At 35.5% G+C, this 12,021-nt stretch overlaps 1 protein-coding gene across 2 annotated transcripts in view; it reads right to left on the bottom strand.

Annotated features, from left to right (window-relative positions):
* The window catches only part of Trm1 (tRNA methyltransferase 1), a 24,811-nt gene extending 18,120 nt beyond the window's left edge, over window positions 1-6,691 (bottom strand). Inside the window, exon 1 of one of the 2 annotated variants that reach the window (XM_040724247.2) lies at window positions 6,229-6,691. The gene's annotated coding sequence lies outside the window, so the exon portion shown is untranslated. The remainder of the gene's footprint in view (window positions 1-6,228) is intronic. The other variant, XM_040724239.2, reaches the window with a different exon arrangement.
* Between the last annotated feature and the right edge of the window lie 5,330 nt (window positions 6,692-12,021).

Here is a 12,021-nt window from a genome sequence, read left to right on the forward strand (position 1 = left end):
TGGTCCGACACCTACAACAAATAATTACGCAAAAGATCCGAGATCTTGCCGCTTAATTCCTCTTAAGGCGATAGTTGTCGGTCTGAGACTTTCATCAGATAAATGGGTAAATTGGAAGTTAGACACCAGCGTTTGTGTACGCACAAACTTTCAGAAAACCTTAAGCTAGATTAATAAATGGGAAATTTTGATGACCTTTCAATTCAGAAATACAAATCTCTTCCGAGAGCAAGAAAGATATGTTATGGTGGAAGAACTAAGAATAGACTGTACACCTGTGAGAAGAAATTTAATCCAACTCTGGAAGTTTTTACAGATTCTTCCTTGCCAGGTTATGACATTTTATTATCACATGGCTCCTTTGAACAGGGTCAGTGGACAGTGAATGATCGAGATCTTCATATTACGTGCTCTGAATGTGAACTGTAGAGAAATTGTTATTTTGATTTAATGTCACTCATAGATGTTAGTTAATGTGGATAATACAACTACTCTTTTTTTAAAGAAGGGTAATACCAAGGTGAAACTTCTAAACGATATCGATGTGAGAACATGGACTCGCTGAATGAAAAGAGGAATTGGGGCAGATTTTATCTGGATTCCTTTCAAAAGAGAACGCCCAAGCAGACTTTTTAAAAGGGAGTCTCTTCATACTTGGGAGTTCCGATTGAAGGAAGAAGTATTCAACCAAATAACCTCCCGTTTATTCTAACCCGAGGTGGATTTCTTTTTGTTAAGAGATTTCCACACAGAGTCAAATTAAGTATCTTATATAAGAAACGATCATTAGATGCGTATTCCCTCAGGTGGAAGAAGAAGGCTCTGATTCATGTATTAGGTATTTCTACTACGATTAATTAGTCATAAATCTGATAATCTTAATCAATTCAGAGAAAAACTAGATTGATTATATACTTAAAAAGATTAGAATGGAATCGTCTGTCAATTTATTATATTCTAAGAAGTTAGTACTCTGAGGGTAGGAACAGCGTCTGTGTCAGAATAAAAGAGGCCTTCTTATTTATGCTGGATGGACTTGAAAGTTTCTGGCGTTATTTACAATTTTAAATCATAAGAACTTGAAGCTCTTTCCTTTCCATTTAAGGATAGTGTCTGGCAGTCTAATATAGTCGTACTGAAGTTATTAAAATCCACTAGATAGTATTTCCTCAAGCAAGAACTTTAACAAGAGCTAGAGTACTTTTTTAGGAATGAAACTGGATTGATAAAAATCATCATAAGGACAGGTTCAGATTCGGAAAGCGTTCTATCAGTGAGTTATCCCGTATCTAGATACTTTCCTTTCTATAGATGATAAGAGTTGGTAAAGTTAATCTGTTTTCAAAACGCTATAACTTATACCGGTTCTCGGACTTTATAGAGACATTTTTATATCTATATTTTTTCTGTCTCCATATATTCCGTATTCAGATTATATGAAGACAGCAGATTATTTAAATAGAGCAACTATTTCGAACTCATCGTCATATTAAATTACTAAATGAATTTATGGGTTCTAGTCACGTTTTCGCCTTGTAACGTGTTTGCCCTGAGAATATATAAAGGGGTACTCTTAAGGTGAGATCTCTTGAACAAGTGTTTCACTCAGTCAGTGGATCTTGTACACTTTAATGGAAGAATCGTTGATTGTGAAAGTGCCTCTTTGTCAAGGTCTGTGATAGTGGCTTCTGATCTCATTAATCATTGTGTCTTTGCATAAATTCCTCCAGATCCTCAACTGAATCATCGTATACTTCTACATATAAGAACTAAGGAGTTCTTTTAAACGACAGAAAAATCCAATGAGAAATAGAGAGAGAGTTCTCATCCTCTATCCACAGCTCCTTCTTTGAAATTATTGAAAGTCAACTCTGCTTCGTCTCCTATTTTGAGGAGTAGGAAACAAAGTCTTAATTCAAATAGATCTAGATAGGTTGATGAAAACTAATAAAACTTTCAACTCATAGGGAGAAGGGTTCCCAATTTCATTGACTTATAAAGGGGTTGGGTTAAAACGTAGAAAAAAAGTTTTTAACAATAACATCCCAAAATTTTAATGGGACCTAACTGAATTCAGTTTCGATTCCTCCCCCCGTTTATTTTCGTTAAACAAGAAGAATCATATAATAATTAAATATATTATATTAGAATCCACATAAAATTGTTTTTAGGTAAAAACAAGCAATCACACTAGCAAGAAAATAAAAGAAATAGTTCAACAGAAAAATTAATGACATAATTCAATAATATAAAGAAAAAACCGAAAGGCATTGATGAAATGAAATTTCATGTCCTTTAGAGTTCTAAATCAATACGGCATCACAATGCCATTCATTGTTGTCATTCCAGGATAAAACACTATTGTTCATTTGCTTATGTAAAGACGCTTCAATTGTCCTAGAAGGTAACTTCTATTCGCGAGTTCACATAGCAATCTTATTGTACTCCTTATTATGTTTAAAAATCATTCATTTTCAATGAGATTTGTTGATTGTTTAGCTGTCGACCTGAAAATGTTTAAATTACACACATCAGAAGTCGAGATCCTTATATTATGTGTAAGATGATGTTCACATGATGCGAATGTCCAACTCATGTAGCACTTAAGAATAATTACCAAGAGTGTATACATTTGATGGCAATCCAGACACACAATGTAGGATTGCACATAAAAACAAAATGGGTTCTACAATACATGCAAAAATACAACTAAAGGAAAGGGAGAAAAAAACTAGCAAAATCGAAAAACTGACTCATCTACACAATTTAATATCAAAACTAATTATTCATTCAGTTATTTATACAGCACAATATACTTCTTTAAATAAGATTACTCTACTTATGTGCTTGGTCCACATATCATTGCCTAGGTTAAATAAGAGGGAATAAAACACACATGCATCGCACCTTATGAAAGTGTCTTGTCTATTTAAAAAAAAAACAAAGCAGCATAAAGCTATTGGGTTCATTGAACGACGCAGATTTGATTAAGAAGGTTAATCAAAATTAAACTAATCACCAGTAAGGAACTGCCGTCTAGGAATTCAATTCCATAAATTCAGTAGAAGAAAGGCTAGAAATGGATCTAGTCACAATGAAAATACTTAACTAAATATAAAATTAATCAAATTAGAGGATAAACCAAAAGAAAAACAATCAAAAGAACGATAATTTTGCATCTCAATTAATATCCACTAATGTATCTAAATCTAGCCCGATGACACACTAGAGAAAACAACCTAGTTCATCCCAATCCCCCCTAAGAACCAACAAGAGAAAAATCTAGTAATTCAAATGTTGAATTATAAAATATTTTATTAAGAGTACTTCAGTGTCCTTGATGTATATAACGCAGAACTCACTCATCTCTATCACATTTATATCAATTCAATTTATAGGTTGGACTTTGTGATATACGGATAATTATACAACCTGGACACGTAAATCTCACGCCTGGTTTCTTTATTACTACTGAGTCTCTTTTGTCATTGGAAAACAAGTGCAAGATAATTCTAGACTCGTAAAGATAATGTGCTTCTCTTTTCTCGATATTTTGGTCTTCAATGCATATTCTATTCTGATATTACATCTAAATAGATATTTAGAACTGGAGAGTTCCACAATAAGAAATAATTCCCGAATGAATTACACAGTGAGGAACAAAGAGTTTCATTTCTCATCCACAGCTCCTTCAATGAAACTCTTGTATCATGTTCCTGCCAAAGTCAACTTTTTTTTTTTTCATCTCTTATTCTGAGAAAAATATTTCATTGTTAGGAATTCCTCAGTTTCCTTGATGTATGCAGAAATCCCTTGGGAAAAAGTAGAAGTCAATCTTAGACTCACAATTAATATGCACCCTTAACAATTCACAAAATCTATTTATACAGATATTAACAAAATATAATATGTATTGCAGATACTATCTGTATAAATAGATTTTGTGAATTGTTGAGTCGTAAGTGATTACGTGATAAAAAATTATAAGTGACCTCTAAACTTCTTTAAACTTGCAATTTTGAAACTTAGTTAGCCTTAATCATCTTCAAAAAAACTTAATTGGTTATCACCATATTAGAATATTACCCCCATGAAGATTTAGGATCTCCACATTAATAAAGATTACTAACAAATGTTTCGCATAAGAGTTCTTATATTTAATTATTAGTTATTTTAAAAATACTCATTAATCACATTAATACAGATAATATAATAATATAATATAATTAATATAATACAAACGCTCAAAATTAAAAGCTAACTACTTATATTTTATACTACTTTTCTTTGATTTATACCTATATTATCTATTATTATTTCAAGATCTGAATAAATTTTTTTTTAGAGTAATTTCTTTATTTAATGAAACAAAATGAAGGTTCAAAATTTGGAAGATAATTTAGTAATTTTTATCAAAAACTTGCATCATGAGAATTTGACCTTATTTTACCAGAGTGTATGCTACTATTAGCCTCATTTATGAGATTTTTGCTAGATATATTAAAATATTTAAATCCAACATGAGCAATATAATTAGCAAAATGATGTTGTTTTTTAAACTTCAACCCAATAGGATGAAAGGAATCTCCCGTGTCTAATAAATTGACAAATAGCTTTGTAAAGCATCGTCTTAGATTTGTCGACGTCAATAAAATTTATCGAGTTTGTTTGCTGAAAATATCATATTGTAAAGCTAACTAGCATGTAATGTAGTTAAATATAATAATAAATGTGAAGCCCTATTAACACTATCTTGATAAGTTTCGATGAGATCTGGATTTTTGCCAGAAAATTCACACAACATGAGTTATTGATTTCTCAGAAATCAAAAAGGTTATCGATAAGGCGACCCAATTTCGATTTTCATTTTTATTAAGGCCTTAATCCTCTTAATCAATTAGATCAACGTTGCAAAAAGGTTTGAAAGGTGTGGAAAATCGGGTGTTTTACAAAATGCCCGGGCAATCTATAAAATTTTCAATTGAGTGCTCAATGGTCATTATAACTTCATTGACATTGTCAGTTAAAATTATTGTTAGTAATTCGACTATTAAACAATTCATTGGAAGCTATTTGATCATTAAGAATTTAATTAATATAATATTTCATTGTAACTAATTTTATAATCTAGTGCTGGGAGGTCCAACCTATGTATTTTGCAAAATAAAATAAAATTTGAGTCTTTGGTACCAATTTTTTATTTATTTTGTACATTGCCCACTCTAACGGGAATTTTGCACATTGCACAGGCATTCTACACATTGCCCGCTCTAATGGGAAAATATATTCTACGGTACGTTGCCCGTAACATATATAAAGCATTCTTTATATATATTCTTCAAATAATTCTCATTACATTTCATTAGATCAGCTACAATCTGTGTGGCAAGGGAGGAAGGAGAGAAGGAAATATAAAAAAGGCTTGGGCTAGAATGACTCCAATGTGGAACCCTAATTCTTATCTGAGTCCAACGAAAATTTACACTAACAACTTTGCAACAAATCCTTGAGTTTACTCTCCGTCTCTTATGAGCACACACGAATGTTCAATCCGGTTTGGAATATAATTGATTCCATGCTTGTGGACGGAACGCAAAATTGAAGGTGTTCCATAGAACGTGTGTTCAATGAAAGGGGCTGATTTTTTTAAACTGAGAACGTTGATCGTTAAAAATGAGATTTTAGCGTTCCGTTCCAAAAGTACTAACAAACAATTCAAGAAATCAAAGTTTATATATATTTTTATTTTTTAAAATATAATTTGAAGGGTTGATAAAGCAAAACGAAAGCTTGTGAGACCTATTTTGTGGCAGTGACACCGGGGGTGGATGAGGGGACATTTTTTGAAGGCTTTTATCGAACAGGAAAGTTTCTAGTACTCTACCTTAACTCAAACATATGAGCTTCACTAGTTCAATAATTCTTTATTGTGTGTCTTAGGCTCACCATTTGGCCGTGAAAGTAATCAAATGAGCTACTTAAAATAACTAAGGAGTAAGGACCCCTTGATGAAATAATAAGAGTCATGTGTTAGATAATTAGATATCTTCCCATATTTAATTTGTTTTTTGTTCTCTTTTATGCAAAGTGTGCAACAGCAAAACGTGACCTTTTAGCGTAGGATACGAAAAATCGACTTCATCAAGAACAACATAGTATTCAACGAGTAGGCTATATGAAACTTTTTTTTTTTTTAATTTACTCTCAATTCAAAAGAACTATAATTACAAAGTTATTTCTCCAAATGGTCTCCCTCAGCTGCCACCATGGCCTCGAGCCTGGGCTTGAAGGCTATGCACACCTTGACGACGTGGCCGTAGGAACATCATCGAACGCGTAGGTGAGGTAACAGTCGTTCCTTGAGTTTCTCGACTAGTCCACGGTACAGTTTTTCTTGAAAATATAGAAGTAATTCAAGGATTGACATATGTACTTAATTGAATAACTTAACTTTTCAGCTCTACCTCTTTTCTCCTCCTTCTCGTCCCAGACCAATCGGAGCATACACTAGTGGCCTACGACTCTAGCTCGAAAACGAGCGTCAGGAAGACTTAGAGCTCAAAATGCTTGGGGAAAAAGGGACTATGGGATTACCATAAGACTGATTAAATAATATAACGTAATCTTATGTAATTAATAGGTATTTATTCTCTAATTTCTCACGTGTACATCTCTTTACTCATAACACAATAATAATACCAATGAATACTGATAGAATGTTCTAGTTATCGTCAGAGATGTTCTCTGACGTCAGAGCGTCGTATAATTAGGGATGAGGCGATAGCTCACGAGCCGAGCTCTTAACGTCTATCCTCACAGGGACCCTAACCGTTAATGAGCTGTATGATAAGTAGTTACTTGAAACATTACCGTCGGGATTTATACTAATTAAATACCCCAAATTGGCCCTTGTCAAGCTAGAAGCGACTGAAGGCCTTGATATTAAGGCTAGCTTCGAAATCCAAGAAAACCTTACCTGTCGAATTTTCCATTGGCATCATACGCTAAGCAATAGTTGAGTCTCCCACTGTCTTACCACAAAGGCTAATGTCATCAAATTAGTAACTGAAGTAATCAACATTGCTGCGTATTTAGGATCAAAAGAGTTCTTGAATAATGAAGAGACTTATGAAATCATCATGGGCTTATTGAACAAATTACTTACATACCCAGACTTGGAGCCAATTCATTCTTCGAAATTGTCTCTCATCATAGAACAGATTACATTACTCTTCAAGGAACCCAATAGAAGGAGATTTTCACTTTGTCTTCTCTCTGTTTGTCTTCTGTAATAAAACATTAGTATATCCCTCTATGATCAAATTCTCAAGTCGAATAGCCTTATAGTTATATATCCCAAGTATCTTAGAACTATGTCTATTGCAGTTACAGCGAATATACTCTAATTATAAAAACCCTCGATCAAATCGGATTTATAGTTGTGGCCGTATTAGTTGATAACCACCCAGTCAACAGGAAGTTTTTCACTCATTTTCTTTATGGTGGTGAGCTCAAGACTTCAATTACTCACCCACACAACATTAATAGAAAAGTTCATCTCATCTTCGACCCTGTACAGAATTTAAAAAATATTTATAACTGCTTCCAAAGGCAAGAATACTTCAGCATCCCCCTGAATCATCTAGGAGTTAAATCATAATTTCACCCTAACTTTGCTCATATGAAAGAAATCTACTATAAAGAGTCAAGACAGAGCTCATAAACTACAATCGAAGACATAGCTGATACTGTGTGTGATCAAGGTCATAAATAGGGAAGCATTCTTGGCAAGATTTATCAAATCCTCTTCAACGTGATGGGGGAAAGTTTGGTTTCTCAACTCAATGACAACAGCCGATAGGAAGGCAGAAAAAGATAATCTGTCATTATAATAAAATTACATATTTGTAGCACGTCCACCCAAAAGGAAGCTAGATAATTTTTCTCAAAATTGAACATGGAATACATTTTCCAACAAATTATAATTCATTTAAATGAAAAAATGAGTCTGATTAATCTTTTGGAGGCACCACAAATTGTACTTAAAGTAGCCAAAATTCACCGGCACATTTATAGAATTAGTAAATTAATAAATTATATCCCTAAGACAATATTGGGGCCAAATTAAGTCAGATAGATAAAACGGAGGTTTTAAACTACAGTTAACACTCTCGGGTATCTCAATTCATCGCAGAAATTTGAATTGAAATCCTGTAATTTACCGTAATATCTCTTTCAAATATTGCCTGTCATTTAATAAATATAAATGATTCAACCTTTGAATATAAAACGCGTTTTCCGCTTCCCGTGATACATTTCTGATAATTAATAAATTACTGCAATTATTTCATTTATTAAATAATTAAAGTACTTTACAGCCAAAAATAAAAAACAAAGACGCACACAACATTTTTCGTATGGATTTGAAGTACTTCACAGTGAGTGGATATTTGAGTTAGATATTACGTTTAACGTTACTGGTTGCAAATGTGAAGTACTTTACAGCCAAAAAAAAAAAAAAAAAAAGACGCACACAACATTTTTCGTATGGAGTACTCTTGAAATATTTAAGAGCGTGAGAATTTGTTACAAGATAAATTAAATTACTACTGCTTAAAAGGGACATAAATAATAGTTATGTACTTTTTAGAGTGGATTGTTGCAGTAATTTATTAATTATAAGAAATGTATCACGGGAAGCGGAAAACGCATTTTAACAGAGAGTTGGTGATTTGTTCTATCTGTCAGAAGGAAATACAGAAGGACAACTTTAATGATCACAAAGTTAAACTCCATAAGAATGACCCCAGCTGCAAGTATCAAGTGAAAATTGATCATAAGAAGCAGAAAACATTGCACTTTGCTGTTAAGAAAACTTCCTCTGCTACATCCTCATCCTCAGTCACTGCCTCCTCCTGTCCTGATGACCCTGCTCCAGTTGAGGCCTTACTGCCTGAACCGAGATCTGAAAAGTACGTTTCTGCTGAAGAAAAAGTTACTGCAGCCACAGAAAATAATGGTGACTCATCAAATTACCCCAGCGGACGGATTTCTCATGGAATAAGACTTCCTAATCTCGATATCGGACCAATCTTCTCTCCCGAGCAGCTCTCTGTAGTCAACAACAACAATATTCCCTCTGCAGAGGACTCTGAGACTAGCGACAATGTCCAGGGAGGCGAGAAGAGCAAGACTGAGGAGATGGAGTTTGTGGACGGAGGCCCAGAGTACCCTGTCGTCTTCACCAGCCAGCTGGGTGACCCGATACTTACCGGGCGGGAGCCAAAGCGGAAGGACATCCAGACCAGAACCAGAGTGGAGACTGAGAGGGAAACTGTGCCTAAAGTCGAGAGAGATCAACCTCTACAGCCCAAGTTACAAACATACAGTCCTCAGATATATGACAAATACTCCAGAGACTTTCAATATGATTGGTTCCGTAAGTTCCCGTGGCTAGAATATGACGAGGTTGAAAAGTCAGCCAAGTGTTTCGCCTGTTCCAAATTTTCCATTTCCAACCTTGGGAAATTTGAGTTCAAAACATGGAAAAACAATTCCTCGTTGAAAGTTCATTCTAACAACAAAAAACACAAACTGTCGATGGAAAAGTGGATCAATTTCCTCACATCAAAGAGAAAGAATACCTCGGTTCTCGCCCATGTTCAGTCTCAACATGCTGAGGAAGTCGTGAAGTGGCGAGCTTATTTGAGGTATCTTTTCCAAACTGTTGGGTTCCTCGCAAAGCAAGGATTGGCTTTTAGGGGCGATTCCGAAACAAGAGAAAAGTTGACAGAATCTAATGAAAACAATCGAGGAAACTTCTTGGAGCTTCTGTCCCTGCGTTCACACGACAATCATAAACTCAAAGATAATTAGGAGGCCGAAGTCAAAAAATTTGGTTCAGCTGGGGCAGGTTTTGCCAAATGGACTTCACCTGACATCCAAAATGAGCTGATAGAGATTATAGCATCCAAAGTGACGGAAAATATAATTGAAAATGTCAAGACTTGTTCCGGCGGTGATGACTACTGGTTCTCTGTGATTGTTGATGAGACATCAGATATGTCAAACACGGAGCAGTTCAGTCTGTCACTGGGATATCTGACGAGTGAAGGCATCAAGAAAGAGAGCTTCCTCAAGTTTGTAAAAGTTACCCAGACTGACGGAAAATATTTGTTTGAGAAGCTTCACGAGACTGTCAAGGATCTCGGCCTTAACCCCGCCCGCACTGTCTCCCTGGCCGTGGACGGTGCCTCCAACATATCCGGCATCAAGAAGGGTCTTGCCGCCAGGTGGAAGGAAGCACCCCCACTGTGTGTCTACATCCACTGCTACGCCATGTCCTCAATCTTGTAGTCAAGGATCTTCTCTCAGATATAACCCTGTTGAGAAATACAATGAGGACAGTACAAATTTTATACAACTTCATTGAAGGGTCACCAAAGAGGTCTGCAATCTACAAGTCGGTGAAGATAACAAGTAAAGATGAGGAGCATGCCAAGGTGATGACTCTCAAGAACCAGTCTGCTACCCGCTGGAGTCTCCGCTACGATGCTGTACACGCTGTATCTCTAGGGATGATCAGAATCATGAAGCCCCTCATAATAATTAGAAAAGATAAAGATACATTGTCGAGTTCAACAGCAACTTCTCTGCTTAACATCATCTTTAATCACGAATTTGTTTTCGGCATTGAACTGTTGAAGACAATCCTCAGACACACATCTAGCTTGTCAGATGAACTTCAAGGCAGAAAGGTTGACCTAACAAAGGCCCGGAAACACGTCAACCTAGTGATTAGGACTCTTGAAGATCTTAAGAATGAGAAAATCTTTGAATCAATCTGGAAACTTGCTGAGTTGAAGTCGTCTGAGATGAAATCAGTATTTGACCAGGAGGACTCAATTGATTTGGAATTCAAGGAGGCGAAGATTCCAAGGAGAATAAAGTGGAAAGGAACAACTGAATCCTACTTCCGTGAAACACATTTCGATGTTGCAATCAATAAGATTGTATTAGAGCTTGAGGGCAAATTTGCCACCGACGATACAAACATCACAATGGATCTCATTGCAATCGTCAATGATAGTGAAGTGGAGACCTGTGTCATTGAGCGTGTCGCCAAGCACTACAGACTTGAACTCGAGCAGCTCCAGTCAGACCATGCAATCTTCCAGCAATTCAAGGTTAATATTATAATGTTTCATTTTGCATTATATTTTTAAAATTTATGTTTCTCTAGGCAGATATTGACACAGAAGACATGGTTTCGTCACAAATTGCTGCGGAGTTAATAAGCTCGGGAGTGTTCCGCCTGATGCCGGAGCTATACAAAGTGATCGTTATCCTGGCCTCAATGCCCATCAGCAGCTGTGAGGCGGAGCGGTCATTCTCCTGCCTCAGAAGGCTGAAGAACCACATGAGGACCACCATGGACCATGAGAGGCTCTCCTCCCTCACCCTCTTGAACATGGACAGGGTGATGGTGGACAAGGTGCTCCATGAAGACATGGAGAGTTTGATTGACACTTTTGCGTCAAGGAAAGAGAGGAAAAACTTCTTTTTTTTAATCATGATAAAGAACACATGTATTTTTTTTCTTCATTTTTTCAAACACATCACCACGTATACTGTCGATGTAACCGTTTCATGGTATATTATAATCTCGTTCATTATCTTCATCCGTTATTATTTTAAAATATTTAAGGAGGTTTAAATTGATTGACTTAATTGTATAGTTCAAAAATTTTCTCTCATTCTTGCACCGTACATTTTATACTCCATTATACTCCTTCCTTTATGAATAGGTCGGCATTGACTTTCCGTCTAGAGTTTTTCCTTTTCATTTTATTTTTCCCAATGTTTGCCTGAAGAAAATAATGGTCAGACAGTCCATTGGACGATATTCTTGCAAGATTTAATCTATGCTGTAGCATTTGCCCTGTCTAAATATCCCACGTTCACCACTGAAAATCAACCGTTCACCCTTGTAAAGCGGACCGAAAAATCTTCCTGACATAC

Source organism: Lepeophtheirus salmonis, chromosome 1 (assembly GCF_016086655.4).
Source record: "Lepeophtheirus salmonis chromosome 1, UVic_Lsal_1.4, whole genome shotgun sequence".
Taxonomy (NCBI): domain Eukaryota; kingdom Metazoa; phylum Arthropoda; class Copepoda; order Siphonostomatoida; family Caligidae; genus Lepeophtheirus; species Lepeophtheirus salmonis.